The sequence below is a fragment of the Carcharodon carcharias genome, chromosome 16, assembly GCF_017639515.1.
Source record: "Carcharodon carcharias isolate sCarCar2 chromosome 16, sCarCar2.pri, whole genome shotgun sequence".
Taxonomy (NCBI): Eukaryota; Metazoa; Chordata; class Chondrichthyes; order Lamniformes; family Lamnidae; genus Carcharodon; species Carcharodon carcharias.
The window spans coordinates 78,930,670-78,951,749 of record NC_054482.1 but is presented as its reverse complement, the minus strand read 5'-3'; the positions used below and the strand labels follow the sequence as shown (position 1 = coordinate 78,951,749).

At 40.3% G+C, this 21,080-nt stretch overlaps 1 protein-coding gene across 3 annotated transcripts in view; it reads left to right on the top strand.

Annotated features, from left to right (window-relative positions):
- mast2 (microtubule associated serine/threonine kinase 2) overlaps positions 1–21,080 on the top strand; it is a 541,117-nt gene that overhangs the window by 241,676 nt on the left and 278,361 nt on the right. The gene's annotated exons all lie outside the window — the stretch shown is intronic.

Here is a 21,080-nt window from a genome sequence, read left to right as displayed (position 1 = left end):
TGTTTGTGGTAACTTGCTGTGTTCAAATTGGCTGCTGAGCTTCCAATGTTACAGCAGTGACTACACTTCAAAAGTATTTCCTTGGCTATAAAGTGCTTTGGGAAGTCCTGTGGTCATGAAAGGTGCTGTGTCAAGTATTTTCTACAGATAAGTAATAGTCTCATTGTTATTTTGACAGGAAAATCTGGATCAAATGTCTCTTTCCCCAAGATTGAGTTATATGAGTCCTGCTTGCCATGCTGAACACAGTTCCTATAGCTTCTCTGTAAAAGGAATTTTCATAAACTATAATTTAATTAAAATTAATTTAAATTAAATAGCTGAGCACTTGGAAAACAGTGGCAGAATTGGACAGAGTCAGCATGGATTTACGAAAGAGAAATCATGCTTGACAAATCTACTGGAATTTTTTGAGGATGTAACTAGAGTTGATGAGCGGTAGCCAGTGGCTGTGGTTTATTTGGACTTTCAGAAGGCTTTCAACAAAGTCCCACAAAAGAGACTGGCGTGTAACATTAAAGCACATGGGATTGGGGATAGTGTATTGAGATGGATAGAAAACTGGTTGGCAGACAGGAAACAAAGAGTAGGAATAAATGGGTCTTTTTCCGAATGGCAGGCAGTGACAAGTGGGGTACCCCAGCTATTCACAATACATATTGATGATTTAGATGAGGGAATTAAATGTAATCTCTCCAAATTTGCACATGACATCAAGCTGGGTGGGAGGGTGAGCTGTGAGGAGGATGCAGAGATGATTCAATCTGATTTGGACAGTGTGAGTGAGTGGGTAAATGCATGGCAGATGCAGTATAATGTGGATAAATGTGAGGTTATCCACTTTGGTAGCAAAAACAGGAAGGCAGATTATTATCTGAATGGCTATAAATTGAGAGAGGGGAATGTACAACGAGACCTGGGTGTCCTCGTGTACCGGTCACTGAAGGTAAGCATGCAGGTGCAGCAGGCGGTAAAGAAGACAAATGGTATGTTAGCCTTCATAGCCAGAGGATTAGAGTACAGGAGCAGGGATGTCTTGCTGCAATTGTATATGGCCTTGGTGAGACCGCATGTGGAATATTGTGCACAGTTTTGATCTCCTTATCCGAGGAAGGATGTTCTTGCTATAGAGAGAGTGCAGCGAAGGTTTACCAGACTGATTCCTGGGATGGTGGGACTGACATTTGAGGAGAGATTGAGTCGGTTAGGATTATGTTTGCTGGAGTTCAGAAGAATGAGGGGGGATCTCATAGAAACCTATAAAATTCTAACAGGACGAGACAGGGTAGGTGCATGAAGGATGCTCCCAATGTTGGGGGAGTCCAGAACCAGGGGCCACAGTCTGAGGATATGGGGTGGACCATTTAGGACTGAGATGAGGAGAAATTTCTTCGCCCAGAGAGTGGTGAGCCTGTGGAATTTGCTACCACAGAAGGTAGTTGAGCCCAAAACATTGTATGTTTTCAAGAAGGAGTTGGATATAGCTCTTGGGCAAAAGGGATCAAAGGATCTGGGGAGAAAGCAGGAGCAGGCTACTGAGTTGGATGATCAGCCATGATCATAATGAATGGCGGAGCAGGCCATTCAGGCCAAATGACCTACTCCTGCTCCTATTTTCTATGTATGTTTTTATGTAAACAAGAAAAAAACTTAGCAATCAAGAACTGAGGTTAAGTTACATTAATATAGGATCACTTGAGAAATGAGCAGAAGTCAGTTTTCAATAAATCCGGAAATAAGGGCATCCTAATAGTTAGCCCTTGTGTGAATTTTAACTCATATTGATGTTATCATATGGAGTTAAATAACATTTGGTACCTGTACTAAAAGTTACCAGCATTAAACTGACCTAAACAATGTAACTAAAACTATTTTAGAATTGATAGCTAGGGAGGAACTTCAAAACTCGGGGATCAGATGAATACCTTACCATTTATCTAAATTAAAATATGGCCTAACCAACATTCCCAGTATTCCACTGGTTTGTATATAATAGGCTATGGAACACATTTCAAAAACTTGGAGTTTTTTTTAAGTACTCTGTGTATATAAAAAGTAATTTGTATGTAACCCTCTGGTTATTATTTGCATAAAAATGTTTGAAGCATGGTATTAAAATATTGCATAATTTATTCTTCCCACCATCTACCTCCTCCCTCCTCCTGAAAGACAGCCTGCAATATTTTAGGCTGACAACCATTCAGAGAACCTCTATCATTTTTTCGTGAAGGTTTAACAGGTTGTGATGTCAAAGTTGTATTGATGGACAGCTGATGAAATTGCTGTTGTAGCAACTCTGCCACACTAGGATTAAATTCCATAATTGTATTTAAAGCAGAAAAAAAATTACAGAAGTCCTAAAACTGACACTTTGAATGAAAATGTCTGAACCAGTGATGCGAATCAGCAGATCCTTCTGGGCCCGGTGAGGAGATGGAAAGTTAATTCTTTGTGTTTCACAGACCATTTTGTTGAACCATTCTTTTTTACAGGGAGAGAGGTGGGTATGGCAGAAGAAATGAAAATACCAGTGTATTGGTAACTTTGCTTTGTTTTAAACTATCATTTAATATCATAAAATGTTGCATACATAAACAAGCATGCTCATTGTTTTCCTCCAAATGAGCCATGTATTATAATCCTACCCCCCCTTCTTGTCCCCCATAAACTCTTGTTCAGGCAACTTTCTAATTTCCTTTTAAAATAATTGACGGACTCTGCTTTGACAACAGTTTGTGTCTGAAAATTCTACATTCTTACCACTCTTGGTGTAAAGAAATATTTTCTAATACTAATTGTGATTGCCTTACATTGATACTGTCTCATTATCATCTCTCCAACTGGTGGAAACAATTGATCAAAATTTTTTCAAATTCATTCGAAGGATGTGGGCTTTGCTGGCTAGGTCAGCATTTATTGCCCATCCCTAATTGCTCTTGAGAAGGTGGTGGTGAGCTGCCTTCTTGAATTGTTGCAATCCCTGTGGTGTAGGTACAGTGCTGTTAGGGAGGGAATTCCAGGATTTTGTTAAGGAAAAGCGATATATTTCCAAGTCAGGATGGTGAGTGGCTTGGAGGGGAACTTCCAGGTCGTGATGTTCCCATTTATCTGCTGCTCTTGTCCTTCTAGATGATAGCTGTCAAATGCCACCTTGATGTCAAGGGCAGTCACTTTCACCTCACCTCACCTCTGGAGTTCAACTCTTTTGTCCATGTTTTAACCAAGGCTGCAATGAGGTCAGGAGCTGAGTGGCCCTGGCGGAGCCCAAACTCAGCGTCAGTGAGCAGGTTGCTGCTAAGCAAGTGCCGCTTGATAGAACTGTTGATGACCTTTTCCATCACTTTAATAATGGTTGTGAGTAGACTGATGGGGCAATAATTGGTTTGGTTGGATTTGTCCTGCTTTTTGTGTACAGGACATACCTGGGTAATTTTCCACATTGCTGCATCGATGCCAGTGTTGCAGCTGTACAGGAACAGCTTGGCTAGGGGCATGGCAAGTTCTGGAGCACAAGTCTTCAGTACTCTTGCCGGAATATTATCAGGGCTCATAACCTTTGCACTATCCAGTACCTTCAGCTGTTTCTTGATATCATGTGGAGTGAATCAAGTTGGCAGATTGAGACCTCTGGAGGAGGCTAGATGGATCTCCCACTTGGCACTTCTGGCTGAAGATTGTAGCACATGCTTCAGCCTTATCTTTTGCAGTGATGTGCTGGGCTCCTCCATTATTGAAGATGAGGATATTTGTGGAGCCGCCTCTGCCAGTTATTTGTTTAATTGCTCTCCACCATTCATGGCTGGATGTGGCAGGACTGCAGAGCTTAGAACTGATCCTTTGGTTGTGGAATTGCTTAGCACTGTCTATCACTTGCTGCTTATGCTGTTTGGCATGCAAGTAGTCCTGCGTTGTAGCTTCACCAGGTTGACACCTCATTTTTAGGTATGCCTGGTGCTGCTCCTGGCATGCCCTCTTGCATTTTTGATTGAACCCGGGTTGACCCCCTGGCTTGGTGCTAATGCTAGAGTGGGCCATGAAGTTACAGATTGTGTTTGAGTACAATTCTGCTGCTCCTGATGGCCCACAGTGCCTCATGGATGCCCAGTCTTGAGCTGCTAGATCTGTTCGAAATCTATTCCATTTAGCATGGTGGTATTGCATCTGTGGCAGGCAGATTGTTGAGGATGAGGTCAAGCATGTTTTTCCCTCTTGGTTCCCTCACCACCTGCCACAAACCCAGTCTAGCAGCTATGTCCTTTAGGACTCGACTAGCTCGCTCAGTAGTGGTGCTACCAAGTCACTCTTGATGATGGACGTTGAAGCGCCCCAGTATACATTCTGCGCTCTTGCCACTCTTAGTAGCTGCAAGTGGTGTTTAAATTGGAGGAGTACTGATTCATCAGCTGTGGTTGGGGAGGTTGGGAGGAAGCTCAACTTCACCTTTTATAATCCTTAAGGTCTGACGAACATCTGATCCTTTTTTGTAGTATTTGAAACTAAATGCCATCAGTAATTTTTATACAATAAATTAGCAATTGAATTGGTAATAAAAATAAGTAATGAACTAAATTGCTGGACCTTGTTTTGATGAATAAGGTGGAGCAAGTGTCAGTAGGGGAACTGTAATAGAGCAGTGATTATTCTGTTGTAAGCTTTGGATTAACTATGGGAAGGGGCAAAGAGCAACCTAGAGTAAAAGAAAACTTAATTGGAGAAGGCCCAATTTCAGTGGGCTGAAAACAGGTTTGTCCTGGGTAACTTGGAATTAAAGATTGGCAGGTAAAACTGTAATCCAGCAATGGGCAGCCTTGAAAGAGAAGATGGTTTGGGTACAGTCAAGGTTCATTCCTGGCCTTGGGAAAGATAGGGCAAACGGAGCCAGAGCTCTCTGAGTAATGAAAGAGCTGGCAAGTAAGATGAAACAGCAAAAGGAGGTGTATGACAGATGGCAGGTTGATGTTATAAGTGAGAACCAGATTGTATATAAAATGTTCAGCAGGCAAGTGAAAAGGGAAATAAGGGCAGAGAGAGAATTTGAGAATAGACTTACAGCTAACATAAAAGAGGACTCAAAATCTTCCATTAGTATATGTATAGTAGACAGGCAAAAAGAGGAAGGGCAGGGTCATTTAGGAACATAAAAAAGAATCTGTGTGGAGGCATAGGGCATGGTTGAGATGCGAAATAAGTACTAGGAATTTATTTTTGGCAGCATCTTCTTTCTTGGTAAAGTCACTGCCAAAGAGGATGCAGTTGAGATGCAGGATGAGTTAACAATTGTTTAAGAGAAGATGTTGGAAAGCCTGGCTGTAAAGTTGATAAGTCACCAAACCTGAATGGGATGCACCCTAGGTTTCTGAGCGAAGTAAGAGTGGAAGATGAGAAGTTATAAGCCATAATCAGCTAATCCTCCAGGAGTGATGCCAGAGGACTGGAGAATTGCAAATGTTGCACCCATGTTCAAATAAGCATGTTAGAATAAACCCAGCAATTTACAGGCCAGTCAGTTTAACCTTGATGGTGGGGAAGCTTTTAGAAATTATAATCTGGAACATAATCAACAGTCACTTGGATAGTGTGGATTAATTTAAGAAAGCCAGCATGGATTTATTAACAGCAAATCATGTTTAACTAACTTAATCGAAAGAATATTAATAAAATGCCCCATAATTGGCTTGTCAGCAAAATTGAGACTCATGGAACAAAAGGGGCAATGGCAGAATGGACACAGAATTGGCTAAATGACAGGAAATAGAGAACAGTTAATAGGTGAATGGTTTTTTGGGCTGGAGGAAGCATATAGTGGGATTCCCCAGGGGTCTGTATTTTGACCACTGCTTTTCTTGCTAGAATAATGACTAGACTTGAGTATGCAGGGCACAATTTTAAAATTTGCAGATGGTATCAAACTTTGAAGTGTAAGGACCTGCAAGGAGGATAGTGATAGACTTCAAGAGGACATAGGCTGTGGAACGGATGGACAAAAGGCAGATGGAATTTAATGCAGATAAATGTGAAATGGTACACTTAGTTGGAAGAATGAGGAAAAGCCAAATTATAAACTAAAGGATTCAATTCTAAAGGGAGTGCAGGAACCGGGAGACCTGGGCATGTGTACCAATCATTGAAGATGGCAGGATTGATCAGGAAAACGATTAAAAAAGCATATGGAATCTTGGGCTTCACAAATAGAGGCTTAGAATGCAAAAGCAAGGAAGTCATGGTGAATCTTTATAAACTCTATTTCGGCCTCAATTCTGGACAATGTACTTTAGGAACGATGTGAAGGCCTTAGAGAGGATGCAGAAGAGATTTGTGGAAATCATTCCAGGGTTGAGAGACTTCAGTTATGTGCATACATTAGAGAGACCAATGTTGTTCTCCTTGGAGTAGAGAAGGTTGAGATGAAATTTGCTAGTGGTGCTCAAAATATGAGGGGTCTAGACAGACTAGATAAGAAGAAATAGAGAAAATTGGCATAAGGATTGAAATTTAAAGCGATTGGCAGAAGAACCAAAGACAACACAAGGAAAAACTTTCTTATGCACTGAGTGGTCATGATCTGGAATTTATTGCCTGAAATGCTGGTGGAGGCAAATTTAATTGAGGCTTTCCAAAGGGAATTGGCTAAGTATATGAAGGGAAAAAAATACAGTGCTTTGGGCAAAGAGTGGGGAGTGGGACTAGCTGGATTGTTCATGAAGAGAGTCGACACAGATTTGACCTGCCGAATGGCCTCCTTGTGCTGTAACTTGATTACTTGATTCTATGATTTTAAAACAATGTTGAAGGAGCAAATTGCTGTACTGAAGAACTAAATTGTGACAGCGACTTTAGAACCTTGGTGTTTGCATTCCATTTAATTTGAAATCCAAATTATTTTTTCATTTTGGAAATATTTGAATAAATACTTGCTTGCGCTCGGTCAGAATTCATGGTGTCGCATTCATCACATTTTGAATATTACTCCTTTGGCATTACATGCTGAAGACTTCTTCAGACAATTGCATTGGCTTCCTTTGTGATGCTTTTCAACCATAATTAGTATTGATGGAGTGGGATGGTTTGAATTTCTATCATTTGAGTATTGAGTGATGTACTTTTTTTTGAAAGGAATTTATTAAAACTGTTCCCAAGACTAAGTTTCTCGAAGAACAATAATGTATGAGACTTATGCTAAAACAGTTGAGTTTTATACAACATCAGGAAGAATAGTTCTTCTTGAATTAACCAAATAATGTTTTCCTGCTGTAAATGTATTGCCTCTGGAAAATCATGCAAATAAATTTGCTGTACTGGATGTAGCTAATTCATCTGAGCCTCCTGTTGAATAATAACACTCCATGCATTGTAAAAGGGCTCCAAATTCTAATTAGAAGTATGGGTCTAGGTTGAAAGAGTGAACTTTATCTTTGGAGTTGACATTTTCATAGGTTGAGGAGAGCAGTTTGTTATGTGCGTGTGGTGAGTCTTTTCCTCACTAGGATGCTATTTTCTGGAATCATAATTAAATACTGTGGTAAAATCTGAGTGATTTTCAGATGGAAATAAAGTTGTTTTTGAAAATAGGTGGCATGGTATAATTTATAGTTTAGGACATTCACAGCATTCTAAAGGCTCAAATGTTTTTAACATGTATATTGCTTCATGGATTTCTACAAAACTTAAAAAACTGTGTACACCTCAGGTATAATACACCTCCACAGATTTCTACAATATTTAAATGTCTAATTACCTGTGGTGTATGTAATATTCCACACCCTCAAAAAATATTGTACTGACCAGGGCAGTCAAAAGAATTTAAAAATGTACATTCAAGATTAATTTACCTAGGTTTTCTGGAGCAGACCTCAAGTGTAACTACCATATATATATTGAGTTGACGTTTCGAGTCCTCATGACCCTTCGACAGAACTTGCGTTCGAGTCCAAGAAAGAGTTGAAATATAAGCTGGTTTAAGGTGTGTGTGTGGGGGGGCGGAGAGATAGAGAGACAAAGAGGTGGAGCGGGGGGGCGGGGGTGTGGTTGTAGGGACAAACAAGCAGTGATAGAAGCAGCTCAGATGAGCTGCTTCTATCACTGCTTGTTTGTCCCTACAACCACACCCCCGCCCCCCCGCTCCACCTCTTTGTCTCTCTATCTCTCCGCCCCCCCACACACACACCTTAAACCAGCTTATATTTCAACTCTTTCTTGGACTCGAACGCAAGTTCTGTCGAAGGGTCATGAGGACTCGAAACGTCAACTCTTTTCTTCTCCGCCGATGCTGCCAGACCTGCTGAGTTTTTCCAGGTAATTCTGTTTTTGTTTTGGATTTTCAGCATCCGCAGTTTTTTTGTTTTTATATATATATATATTGAAGCCACTTTTGAATTACAACAAAAGAGCCAAAAATCTTTGAAATTTGCTGGAGCACAGGGAGGTATTCTTATTGTGTGTTTGACCCAACATTGTAATCATATGGGAAGCTTAATGTAAACATTGAAAAAGGTAAATAAGTTTAATCAAGTAGCTTCAGGTAGCAGCATTATATCTTGAGAGCCCAACGCTAGTAGAGAAGATTACTAAAGCTCTCTAGTTGCTGATCAATCTGATTTCTTTAACTCTGACATTGCTCAGCTACTATAAAAATTAAAAAATGCGAAGAGTTTTCTCCTCGTTTCTCTTAAGTTCCATTGCAGCATAGAAAATTATATATTTTTTTCTTCCCCCCTTTCCATGTTAGGGTATAAATGCATAAGTTCCAAAGAGCACACTGGTGTTTTTCAAAAGCTGCCATTCTTCATATTTAAGTGTGGATAGTAAATATTAAGGTATTTTATCGTTAAAATTGAGTTTGACCTCAACTGGTGTTCACACAAAAACTCAATTAAATACGCTAAACATGCTTTAAAAAAAGATGAAATTAAACTAAGTTAAATTGAATATTGTCAGGTAGAGCAGTGAGGAAATAATGGGAAACTTGCAAACAAGATGACCAATGTATATTAATTACCACAGGAAGTGCAGGATGTGCAGCAAAGTCCAGAGTACCTTGAATTTACAGAGAAATTTAAATTAAGATGCTACTTGGTTCAAGCATGGACGAAAGAGCTGAACTCCAGAGGTGAGATAAGAGTGACTGTCCTTGATATCAAGGCCGTATTTGACTGAGTGTAGCATCAAGGAGCCGTGGCAAAACTGGAGTTAATGGGAACCAGGGGGAAAACTCTCCGCTGGTTGGAGTCATACGTAGAACAAAGGAAGATGGTTGTGGTTGTTGGAGGTCAATCATCTCAGCTCCAGGACATCACTGCATGAGTTCCTTAGGGTAGTGTCCTAGGCCCAACCATCTTCGGCTGTTTCATCAATGACCTTCCTTGCATCATCAGATCAGAAGTGGGGATGTTCGCTGATGATTGCACAATGTTCAGCACCATTCGTGATTCCTCAGATACTGAAACAGTTCATGTCCAAATGCAGTAAGACCTGGGCAATACCCAGGCTTGGGCCGACAAGTGGCAAGTAACATTCATGCCACACAAGTGCCATGCAATGACCATTTCCAACAAAAGAGAATCTAACCATTGCCCCATGACATTCAATGCATTACCATCATTGAATCCGGCGCTATCAACATCCTGGGGGTTACCATTGACCAGAAACTGAACTGGACTAGCCATATTAATACTGTGGCTACAAGAGTAGGTCAGAGACTCGGAATCCTGCACTGAGTAACTCATCTCCTGACTTCCCAAAGCCTGTCCATCATCTACAAGGCAGAAGCTAGGAATGTGCTGGAATACTCTCCACTTGCTTGGATGAGTGCAACTCCAACAACACTCAAGAAGCTTGACACCATCCAGGACAAAGCAGCCTATTTGATTGGCACCCCTTCCACAAACATTCACTTCGTCCACCACCGACGCATAGTGACAGCAGAGTGTACTATCTACAAGATGCACTGCAGAAACTCACCAAGGCTCCTTGGGCCAGTAGCTTTTAAACCCACAACCACTACCATCTAGAAGGACAAGGGCTTCAGATACATGGAAACCCCACCACCTGGAAATGCCCCCCCCACAAACCACTCAGCATCCTGACTTGCTGTTCCTTCGCTGTCGCTGGGTCAAAATCCTGGAATTCCCTCCCTAACAACACTGTTACCTGAGTGTACCTACACCACAGGGACTGCAGCAGTTTAAGAAGGCAGCTCACCACCACCTTCTCAAGGACAATTAGGGATGGATAATAATTGTTGGCCTAGCCAGTGATGCTCACATCCCCTAAATGAATAAAAAAAACTTTAAAAGAGCCTTCATATTTTAAAGGGTGGTGCTTTAACCATTAGACCTTTGGAAATTTGGTAATTTTTTTTCCGGGGGTGGGGGGGGTGGTGGGTCGCAGTGAAATACTAAACAACTCACAGCAAAAGACACAACAGAAGAATGTGTACTACACAGGAGAATTACCTGATGTTTGCAGGTTTGAAATCAGTAAGTGCATGGTTAGCAGTTTAACAAGTAGCTTACAGCATTATTACAATTATATTCTGATTGGCTTCTAGGTTGTGCATTAGAACATTCAACCTTGGAAAAAGGTCCACTGGGTAAAGTGACATAGGTCTTCCAGGATGAAAACAATATGGAAAAAAAATGGACTCTCTTTAACATACTCTCAGTACATTTGTGGGATATTAACTTTATAGTGTCTCTTAATTATCCTTCTCTGTCCTGCTTTTGCTTTACAGTATTTTTATATATCAGAAGCAGACATCATGATGTTCAATTTCAGTTCCATTGCAAATGTAGAGAATAGATTGTGAGCAGTGCTCTCCTTCCCTGAATCTATTGTAATGAATTTTCGCAATGCTGCAGGAGTTGTACACAAAGGGGTAAATTTTATGATTGCACGGAAAATCGTGGGAAATATTCCTGTAATTGGTTACTGGACAGGAAGCAGAGAGTATGGATAAACAAGTCATTTTCAAGTTTACAAGCTGCAAATAGTGGAAAAATATTTTCTTCGTTCATGGGATGTGGGTGTCCTTGGCTCGGCCAGCATTTATTGTCCATCTGTAATTGACTTTGAGAAAGTGGTGGTGAGCTGCCTTCATGAACTCTGTAGCCCATGTGGTTTAGGTACATCCACAGTACTTTTAATGAATGAATGGCGACATAGTTCCAAGTCAGGATGGTGAGTGGCTTGGAAGGGGACTTGCAGATGGTGGTTTCCCATCTGTCTGCTGCTTTTGTCCTTCCAGGTGGCAGAGATTGCTGATTTAGAAGGTGCTGTTGAAGGAGCCTTGGTTAGTCCATCCTGTAGATGGTACACACTGCTGCCTCTGTGCATTGGTGGTGGATGGGGGATGGTGTGCCAATCAAGTGGACTACATTGTCCTGACTGCTGTCAAGCTACTTGAGGGTTGTTGGAACTGCATTCATCCAGGCAAGTGGAGAGTATTCCATCACAATCCTGACTTGTTTCTTTTAGATGGTGGACAGGGTTTGGGGAATCGGGAGGTGAGTTATTTTCTGCAGGATTCCCAGCCTCTGACCTGCTTTTATAGCCACAGTATTTATATGGCTGGCCTAGTATTGTTTCTGGTCAATGATAACCCCCAGGATGTTGATATTGGAGGATTCAGCAATGACAATGCTATTGAATGTTAAGGAAGGATAGTTAGATTCTCTCTTGTTGGAGATGGTCATTGTCTGGCGCTTGTGGGTGGCACACATTTTACTTGCCACTTATCAGCCCTGGATATTGACCAGTTCTTGTTGCATTTGGACATGGACTGCTTCAGTATCTGAGGAGTTGTGAATGGTGCTGAACATTGTGCAATCATCAACGAGCATCCCCACTTCTGATCTTATGATGGAGGGAAGGTCATTTATGAAACAGCTGAAGATTATTGGGTTTATGACACTACTCTGAGCAACTCCTGCAGCAATGTCCTGCAATTGAGGTGATTGACCTCCAACAACCACAACCATCTTCCTTTGTGCTAGGTATGACTCCCAACTAGTGGAGCGTTTTCCTCCTTAATCCTATTGACTCCAGTTTTGCTAGGGCTTTTTGATGCCACACTCTGTCAAATGCTAAGATAAAAGCAAAATACTGTAGATGCTGGAAACCTGAAACAAAAACAAAAAATGCTGGATAAACTCAGCAGGTCTGAGGTAGGGAGCAGGTAGCAGCATCTGTGGAGAGAGAAACAAAGTTAACGTTTCAAGTCAGTCTGACCTCTCCACAGATGCGGCTAGACTTGCTGAGTTTTCCCTGCATTTTCTGTTTCTGTCAAATGCTACCTTGGATGTCAAGGGCAGTCACTCTCACCTGACCTGTGGAGTTCAGCTCTTATGTCCATGTTTGGTCCAAGGCTGTAATGAGGTCAGGCGCTGAGTGGCCCTGGCGGAACCCAAACTGAGCATCAATGAGCAGGTTATTGCTGAGTAAGTGCCGCTTGATAACACTGTTGATGACCCCTTCCACCACTTTGCTAATCATCTAGAGTAGACTGATGGAGCGGTAATTGGCTGGCTTGGATTTGTCCTGCTTTTTATGGACAGGACAATTTTCCACATTGCCAGGTCGCTACCAGTGTTGTAGCTATGCTGGACCAGTTTGGCTAGTGGTGCAGCTCATTCTGGAGTAGAAGTCTTCAATAATATTGTTAGAATGCTATCAGAACCCGTAGCCTTTGCAGTATCCACTGCCTTCGGCTGTTTCTTGATATCACGTGGCGTGAATCGAATTGGCTGAAGACTGGCACATGTTATGCTGTGGACCTCAGGAGGAGGGCAGAATGGATCATCTGCCCTGCACTTCTGGCTGAAGATGGTTGCAAATGCTTCAGTCTTATCTTTTGCACTAATGTGCTAAGCTCCTCCATCATTGAGGAATGCTGCAATGATCAGAGCTGGGGCATCAACAATTTACAATCTATATTAATTACTGGGCATCATGGATCTGAGTTTGCAAAATATATAATGCTAGGTGGAAATGTAAGCATGAGGAGGATGCACATCTACAGATGGGTTAAGTAATCAAGGTGACGGATGGAGTCTGATGGAGTTTGGCCAGAAGAATAGAAAAGCAATATCTCATTTAAAAGCAATGAAAAGCAAATTAAACTTGTACTTGTTAATGTTCGTAAAGACTTGGGTGAACTCATACAAAATAATGAACAAGGAGAGTAGGCCATTCAGTCCCTTGAGCCTGCTCCTCCACTTAATAAGATCATGGCTGATCTGAGAGTGACCTGAAATCTGCATCCCACCTACCTCCAATAACCTATCACCCTCTTGCTTACCAAGGATCTATCCACCTCTGCCTTAAAAATATTCAAAGACTCTGCTTTCACCACACTTCCAGGAAGAGTGTTCCAAATTCTTATAACCTTCTGAGTGAAAACATTTTGCTTCATCCCAATTGTAAATGGACGACCCCTTATTTTTAAACAGTGACCCCTAGTTCTAGACTTTTCCACAAGAGGAAACATCCTCTCCACATCCACCCTGTCAAGACCCCTCAGGATCTTAACTTGTTTTAATCAAGTTGCCTCTTACTCTTCTAAACTCCAGTGGATACAAGCTTTGTCCAACCTTTCCTGAGAAGACAACTCATCCATTCCAGGTATTAGTCTGGTAAACCTTCTCTGAACTGCTTCCAACGTATTTACATCTTTCTTTACATAAAGTGACCAATCCCGTACACAGTACTCCAAATGTGGTCTCACTAGTGCTCTATATAACTGAAGCATAAACTCCCTACTTCTGTATTCAATTCCCCTTGCAAAAATAACAACATTCTATTAGCTTTCCTAATTACTTGCTGTACTTGCATACGAGCCTTTTGTAATTCATGCACTAGGATACCCAGATGTCTCTGAATCTCAGAGCTCTGCAACTCCCACCAGTTGGATGGAACACAAAGTTAGCAAAATAAATACATTGCAGATGCTGGAAATCTGAGTTACAAACAGAAAATGCTAGGAATACTCAGCAGGGCTGGCAGCACCTGTGGAGAGAGAGAGAGAGACAAAGTTAACGTTTTGGGTTGTAACCTTTCATCAGAACTGGAAAAGTTAGAAATGTAATAATTTCTGTGTGGGTGAAGTGGGGGAGGGTGGAAAAAGAGCAAAAGCGAAGTTCTGTGGTAAAGACAGGAGAAATGAAACAACAAAGGAGTTGTTGGGGCAGAGGCAAAGCAGGTGGTAATGGGGCAAGTAAAGAAACAGAAAATTGGTCCAGAGGAGGTGTGAATAGCAGAATAATGAACAGCTGCAATCCAAAAGCAACAGCGAGAAAAACAAAATTAAGGCCAACGCATGTCATTTAATGTCTCCCATCTTCAGCTCTACCACGGACCTTCCTGAAGGCGATCAACATGAATATAAGAGATTTCTGTGATCAAGATGTACATACCCAAAAATCCCGTGAATGTCTTGTACAGAGAAATTAGTCTCAGCCAGCAACTGTCACAGTGAACCCACTATCACTGGTTGATTTATTTCAAGTGCAAGATAACCTTCAGGAAAGAGACAACCTCCTGGCATCAAACTTTGTTCTTTACTTGTTCCTGCATTTTTCCTAAACTCCCTAATGCCGTGTCAATTTCATGCTGCTGGCATGTATTACACTGGAACAAAAACAGAATTACCTGGAAAAACTCAGCAGGTCTGGCAGCATTGGCGGAGAAGAAAAGAGTTGACGTTTCGAGTCCTCATGACCCTTCGACAGAACTGAAGGGTCAGTTCTGTCGAAGTGTCATGAGGACTCGAAACGTCAACTCTTTTCTTCTCCGCCGATGCTGCCAGACCTGCTGAGTTTTTCCAGGTAATTCTGTTTTTGTTTTGGATTTCCAGCCTCCGCAGTTTTTTGTTTTTATCTCTTTATTACACTGGGATGGCCAGGTTAAAGATAAGGCTCTGCGGTGGGTGACTGTTATTCTTGAGCTCCCTATCTCTTGTTAAACCTGTTTGTTTCAGCTGTGCATTTATTGCCATCTGGTGGCTTGCCTTAGTACTAACCAAATTTGCTTGAAATTTTCAAGAAACTTCCAGAAATGTAATTTTTTTTGAAGAGGTTACTGTTGGCATTTGTACTGTTTCCACCTGACCAGTCTAGTTTGGAATCTTGTTGATAGTTTGTACCCATCCAAGAACTTTGAAAGTAAATCATGGAAATAAAAACAAATTACTGTGGATGCTGGAAATCTGAAATAATTCATGGCTATGTTTTCAAAGCATCGTGGGTTGCCTAGATTTTAATACAGTGACTCCTGACTGAAGTTTACCTTAAAAGTTGGTGACTAGATCTACTTGTTAATTTACACTGTTTGATGACACAAGCTGTGGTGAATGCATGACCTGCAGATGATGTAAATTGTGATAAAAGTGATGCATAACTTATTTTAGCTCATCCGGAAAGAAAAAAATTGCCATTTATTTTCCCCTAGTGAAGTACCTCTTTTATTTGTCTTTACTGATCTCTTCCTGTTAATTGGATCTTCCGTATTCGTATTGATCATGAACGACATGCATTGATTTGGCACTTCAATGAAATTTAATCCCAAGATGTTTGAACTTTGAATATATGGGTTCAACAACCCATCCAGTAAATGAGTTACTCTCTATTTCTAAATGTTATTTTTTGTTATGTTGGCTGGTTTTTTTTATTTGTTCATGGGATGTGGGCATCACTGGCTCGGCCAGTATTTATTGCCTACCCTTAATTGCCCTTGAGAACTGAATGGCTTGCTAGGCCTGGAGTCACATGTAGGCCAGACCAGGTAAGAACAGCAGATTTCCTTCCTTAAAGGGCATTAGTGAGCCAGATGGGTTTTTACAACAATCAACAATGGTCATCATTAGACTTTTAATTCCAGATTCAACTCAAATTCCACCATCTGCCGTAGCTGGATTTGAACCCGGAGCATTCCCCGGGTCCATGGATTACCAGTCCTGAGACAGTACCACTACACCATTGCATATTGTTCTATTAAAGGAGTTTTGAAGGACTTTTGTTGAAGTACTGTAGTTCATCCTAAATTTTTAGACTGAGTCAAGAAGAGATACTTTAAAGTGCAAATCTGTGCTTTGTGCATCACAATAAGAGGACATATGCTGGCAGAATTTATCTACACAGAGACAGTTATTTTTGCGGCTCTTTCACTACTTCAGGACATAGCACCAAAAAAAAATAAATTTAACCCCTTAAGGACGTAGCTCATTTCATCCAGGTTTGATTATTGTACTGTTTTAGTATTTGTCTAGCTTTTTTGGTGCTTCAATTCTCTATTTTGATTCTGTTAATTTATTATTTAGGCTGAAATTTTGGTCCAAATTTAATACTCTTTCAAAGTTTTATTCTAGCTTCTGTCAACAATTAATATTGTGTGGAGATGATTAAAATTGGTGTACTTATGAATTTTATAGATCCCATACATCTAGTCAAATTATTGAAAAAAGGTATAAGACAAGATCTGTTTGCACAAACTGCTGTGAAACCTTTGAAAAAGACGTTCTTTTAAAAACTCAAAAAATGTAATTTCACTTTCCAACAAAACAGACTTGCTTTTTCTAGCTTTCCCTTACAACTGCAACACAATTTTGTAGTGCTCGTAACAACAGAATTATGTCATGAAGCACTTTAATGAGTCGGGGAAAAGTGGTGTCACTACAGGAGAGAAAAGGGGAAGAAGAAAGCAAAGGCAGAAGTGTAAGAGCTGATAAAGGAATTGCCAGTGGACTGATGGGCATGGACTAAGCTACTATTGGATGGGCTGAGGGGACTGCAGGAATATGCCACTGGAGGAAAAGTGTTAACACTAATTAGTTCACCATGAGTAACTATGCCTTCAGATTCCTAGGCTGTAGCTCAAGAATTTCTTCCCTATACCTTTCTGGCTCTCTCCCTCTCACTCCTCCTCCACAACACTCCTTTGAACAAACCAATGGTCACCTACCCTAATATACCTTTATGTGGCTTGAAGTCAAATTGTGTTTACTAATTCTCCTGTTAAGTGTCTTGGGATGTTTTACTATGTAAAGGTGCCACATAAATGCAAGCTGTTGTTGATTTCTTTGTTGGGTAAAGAGTGTACAGCATTTGCAGTGTATGAACATATGAGCCACCTGACAAATCATGTTACAGGTTGGGAACAAAGACTTCCCATTCTTTAATGAAAAGCTCTGGAGCAGTACCCTGTCAGATTTCAAGGCACACTTTACTGCAGATCTACTTTGAGGTACTTTTTGTCTGTACATTATCAGCATGTCCGAGCTGCAAGAAACACCCTACACAATGGCCTCCATGTTGGTAAGAACTTCATGTTTTTACTGAAACAAAAATATGGCCAGGCTATGACTTTCTTTTTTAAAACAGGGAGCACTTTGAACAGAAATTTATAAAATAGCTGAATAGTTCAGTGGGTAACCTGACCACTTCTTAACCTGAACAATGTACTGGAGTTTCACCTCAAAAGGTCTTGAGCCTAAGTTGGCTGCTATGGCAATTGCTGAACAGTTGTAAATGCCAAAATCTTCACACGTTAATGTAAAAGTTATGTTGGAACTGCACCCTCAAATGCATTAGTTGTAAGTAGTGTATGTGCAGAACAGATTATTAACCAGTAAACAGTTTTAAGTGTCACAGAATCTACCCTGTGATCCCATGATCTTCAGGTTAAAGGTCCACATTATTACTTTTTCACGTGTGGTTTAGTGACGTTATGGGAGTGGGGGAGGCATTGAGAGAAAATGGATATAATAATTGATCCCTGCAAACAATAAGTAAAATATTGGGAGCACCTGAAAATTTAGACTTAAGTTAGTTCTATTAACCAGTGGAATCGATTTATCCATTGCTCCTTATGAAAGAAGTTTAATTAAATTGAATAAAAACAGAAAATGCTGGAAGCACTCAGGCCAGGCAGCATTGGTGGAGAGAGAAATAGAATTAATGTTTCAGGCCAATAACCTTTCATCAAAACTGGGAAAAGTTAGAAATGTAATAGATTTTAATTAAGCAAGTGATAAGAGGGAGGGTGGAAAAAGAACAAAAGGATGACGGGAGATTAAATGACAAAAGATTTGGTAATGTAGGAAAGAAGGGTCAGTAAAGAAACAAAATATGTGTCTTGAGGAGATGTGAATGGCAGAATGATGAAGGGCTACTATCCAAAAGCAAAAAAGAGAAGACAAAAACCTGCGAAGAAAATGGAAGCAAAAATGGGGGCAGACATAACGTTCTGAAATTGTTGAACTCCGTGTCAAGTCCAGAAGGCTGCAAAGTGCCTAATTGAAAGATGAGGTGGTCACTTTAGCTTACATTGATCTTCAGTGGAACAGTGCAGTAAACCAAGGACAAAGATGTGTATGAGACCAAGGTGGAGAATTGACTGGCTACTGGAAGCTTGGGGTTATGCTTGTTGATTGAACGAAGATGCTCTGCAAAGTGGTCACCCATATCTGGGTTTGGTTTCTCCAATAATAAAAACGGAAAGTGCTGGAAATACTCAGCAAGTCTCGCAACATCTGTGGAGAGAGAAACAGAGTTAACGTTTCAAGTCAAATATGACTCCTCTTCAGAATTCTGCTTTTATTCTGGTACCGTCATTGTTGTGAGGAGCAAAATAGATTCTCCGAATTCACCACTTTATTCATCTAAATAGGAGAATTGGTTAAAGTTTTTGAAATAATGCCTTGGACTTGGACTGTGTGCGTGTGTTTACTTAATTAATCAATAGTATTTTAATTCATACTATGGGCAGAATTTTCCCCCTGTGGGGGTGGGAACTTGATGGGCTGGCGCGTGCAGGCGCGCTTCCAGTTGGCGCCCCTGATTGGAGGCGCGGCACCATTTTACTTGGGCGGGCCAATTAAGGCTCAGGAGTTCCGCCCGTCATCCCGCGTCATTTTACGTGTCAGCGAGTGGGCCCCGTCCCCACTCGCCGACAGTAAAATCCTGCCCTATATGGTGTATATTCATACTGTCACAGGCTTTAAATAGTTGATTCTCAAAAAAAATTGAAGCCGTTTGATGCCGAACACCTTTGTTTGCTTACAAATTTATTTTAGTAAAGGATATTGCAGAAAACATAATATTTAAGCAAGTGTGCAAAAAAATTATATATTTTAGCTTACATACACAATTCATAGAACATTATTAGCTAAATGTGAACATTTTAGACAAAATATTAATGGTATTAACACAACTGTGGCAACAATTGGCTGCTTGAATCTTGCATTACCCCTCCCCTTAGCCTCTGACTGTTAATAGGATCCTGCAATTTCCTTTTTCCCAAAGTGTGTTGTCTGTTTGAACAGCAGTCTGGATTGGCTTATTTATAAGTCAACTTGCCTGCCATTCAAGCGCCGGCTGATGTCTAATTTTAGCTAGGGTTGTTGTGCTGTTGGTGAGTAGGCTGGTAGATCCTCTGCATGAGTTGAGGGGATTAGTGAATTTGCTGTTGATTATTTAATGTTAGTGCAATAGTATATTTACGATAAGCATGAATATGATTGTAATTAGTCTGGGAACCTCTTAAAAATGAAAGTTGCACTTTTACAGATGTGCAAAATGTGCCTCTGCTGATTTGTTAAATATGCTGATTTCCTGCAAAGGCTGAACTAACTTGGTACCGACTGCCCCTATTGCATAAAACACAGCTGCCAGTATTTCCCTGAGTGATGTCAGTCTTATGATGGTATTACTGGGACAGCTTAGTTTCTCTGGCTGCAAAGGTATCGGATAATCCAGCAATGAAGAAGAGACGTGAAAGACCTGGGATCCCACGCTTGCGGATCCAGTAAGAACTCTGTAAATTTAACTCTTGTTTTTTTACACAATGTTTGTAATATTTGGTGCTGCATCAAGTGAATTTCAAAAATGTTTTGAATATTACCAACATGATTTACACAATGTTCAAACAGTAACTTTATAAAGCAGATATAGATTGAATTAACCTATTAAATTCTACAATCTTGTGCAAGTTATTGTTGATCCTAATACTTAGTAAAACAGTGACCTCTTAGGATAATGAATGTGGCACACAATCCTAAATATAAAATAATATAAAATCATTATATCTGTTTAAGACTTTTTGTAAAACTGAAATTAGTACAGGCTTTGGCCTTGAGGAAACTCCTCCATTCAATTTGAAGCTGTGAACAAGTGGGATTTTGGCAAGAAGTAATTAATGAGAAGTTCAATTTTGTACACTACAAAATTAATCCAAAACTTCAATTCAAATTACCCTTAAACAATTTATTTTTGGGAATAGTGTCCGGTAGAACATGAGATGATAGAAGAAAGTTATTTTTTAAAAAATGAAGGGACATTAGCTGACCTTTCAGAGAGTGAAGGTTTAGACTTCAGACTTTGTGTCTTCTGCTATTACTGTATCTCAGTGAAGGCACTGAGATTCATTTGACACAGATGGCAGTAAAGGTAAATGGCTGCTACCAGCAGCAATTGTAGGTCAACTTGCATGTACAGTTTTTAACATTGCTGTCCTTAAAACTTCCCTTGAACACAGACAGAATAATTACAGCAGGTGCATACTGTTGCTGAATTCACCCTGTATACATAATGAATTTGGCACAAATAATAGTTGCTCTCTGAGACTTGAGTGGAACAGGGATTTCAAGTAAATGTCAGGGACTAAATTTGACATATCATGACCTTTGCTGTTGTGGGAAGCTTACTTTTGTCAGATTTTGGCATAATATATTTCATGGAAGAGAACAGTATTGTAATACAAAAAGATTAACAAAGAACGTGGTCTCCATGTACTCCTCCCCTTTTAGTGCTCACTGAAGCGGAGTTGATTTCGCAAGACTATTAATGTGTTAAAAGTTGACCAATTTAAGAAAAAGTTCAGGTTTGGTCAAGGATTTATCTGTCAGTGGTGGGTTTTTTTTCAGCTGTGTAAGCATTTATTACCAGTAGGGCATTTCCAGTAACACACACAAATATGTGGTGGGATTATGTAAAACAGTAGGAAGAAGGTTAATGCACTAAATTGTAAATATTTAGGCCAGAGGTTATGTGAATATTCTCATTTTGAAGTGACTTTATCAGTGATTATTTGAA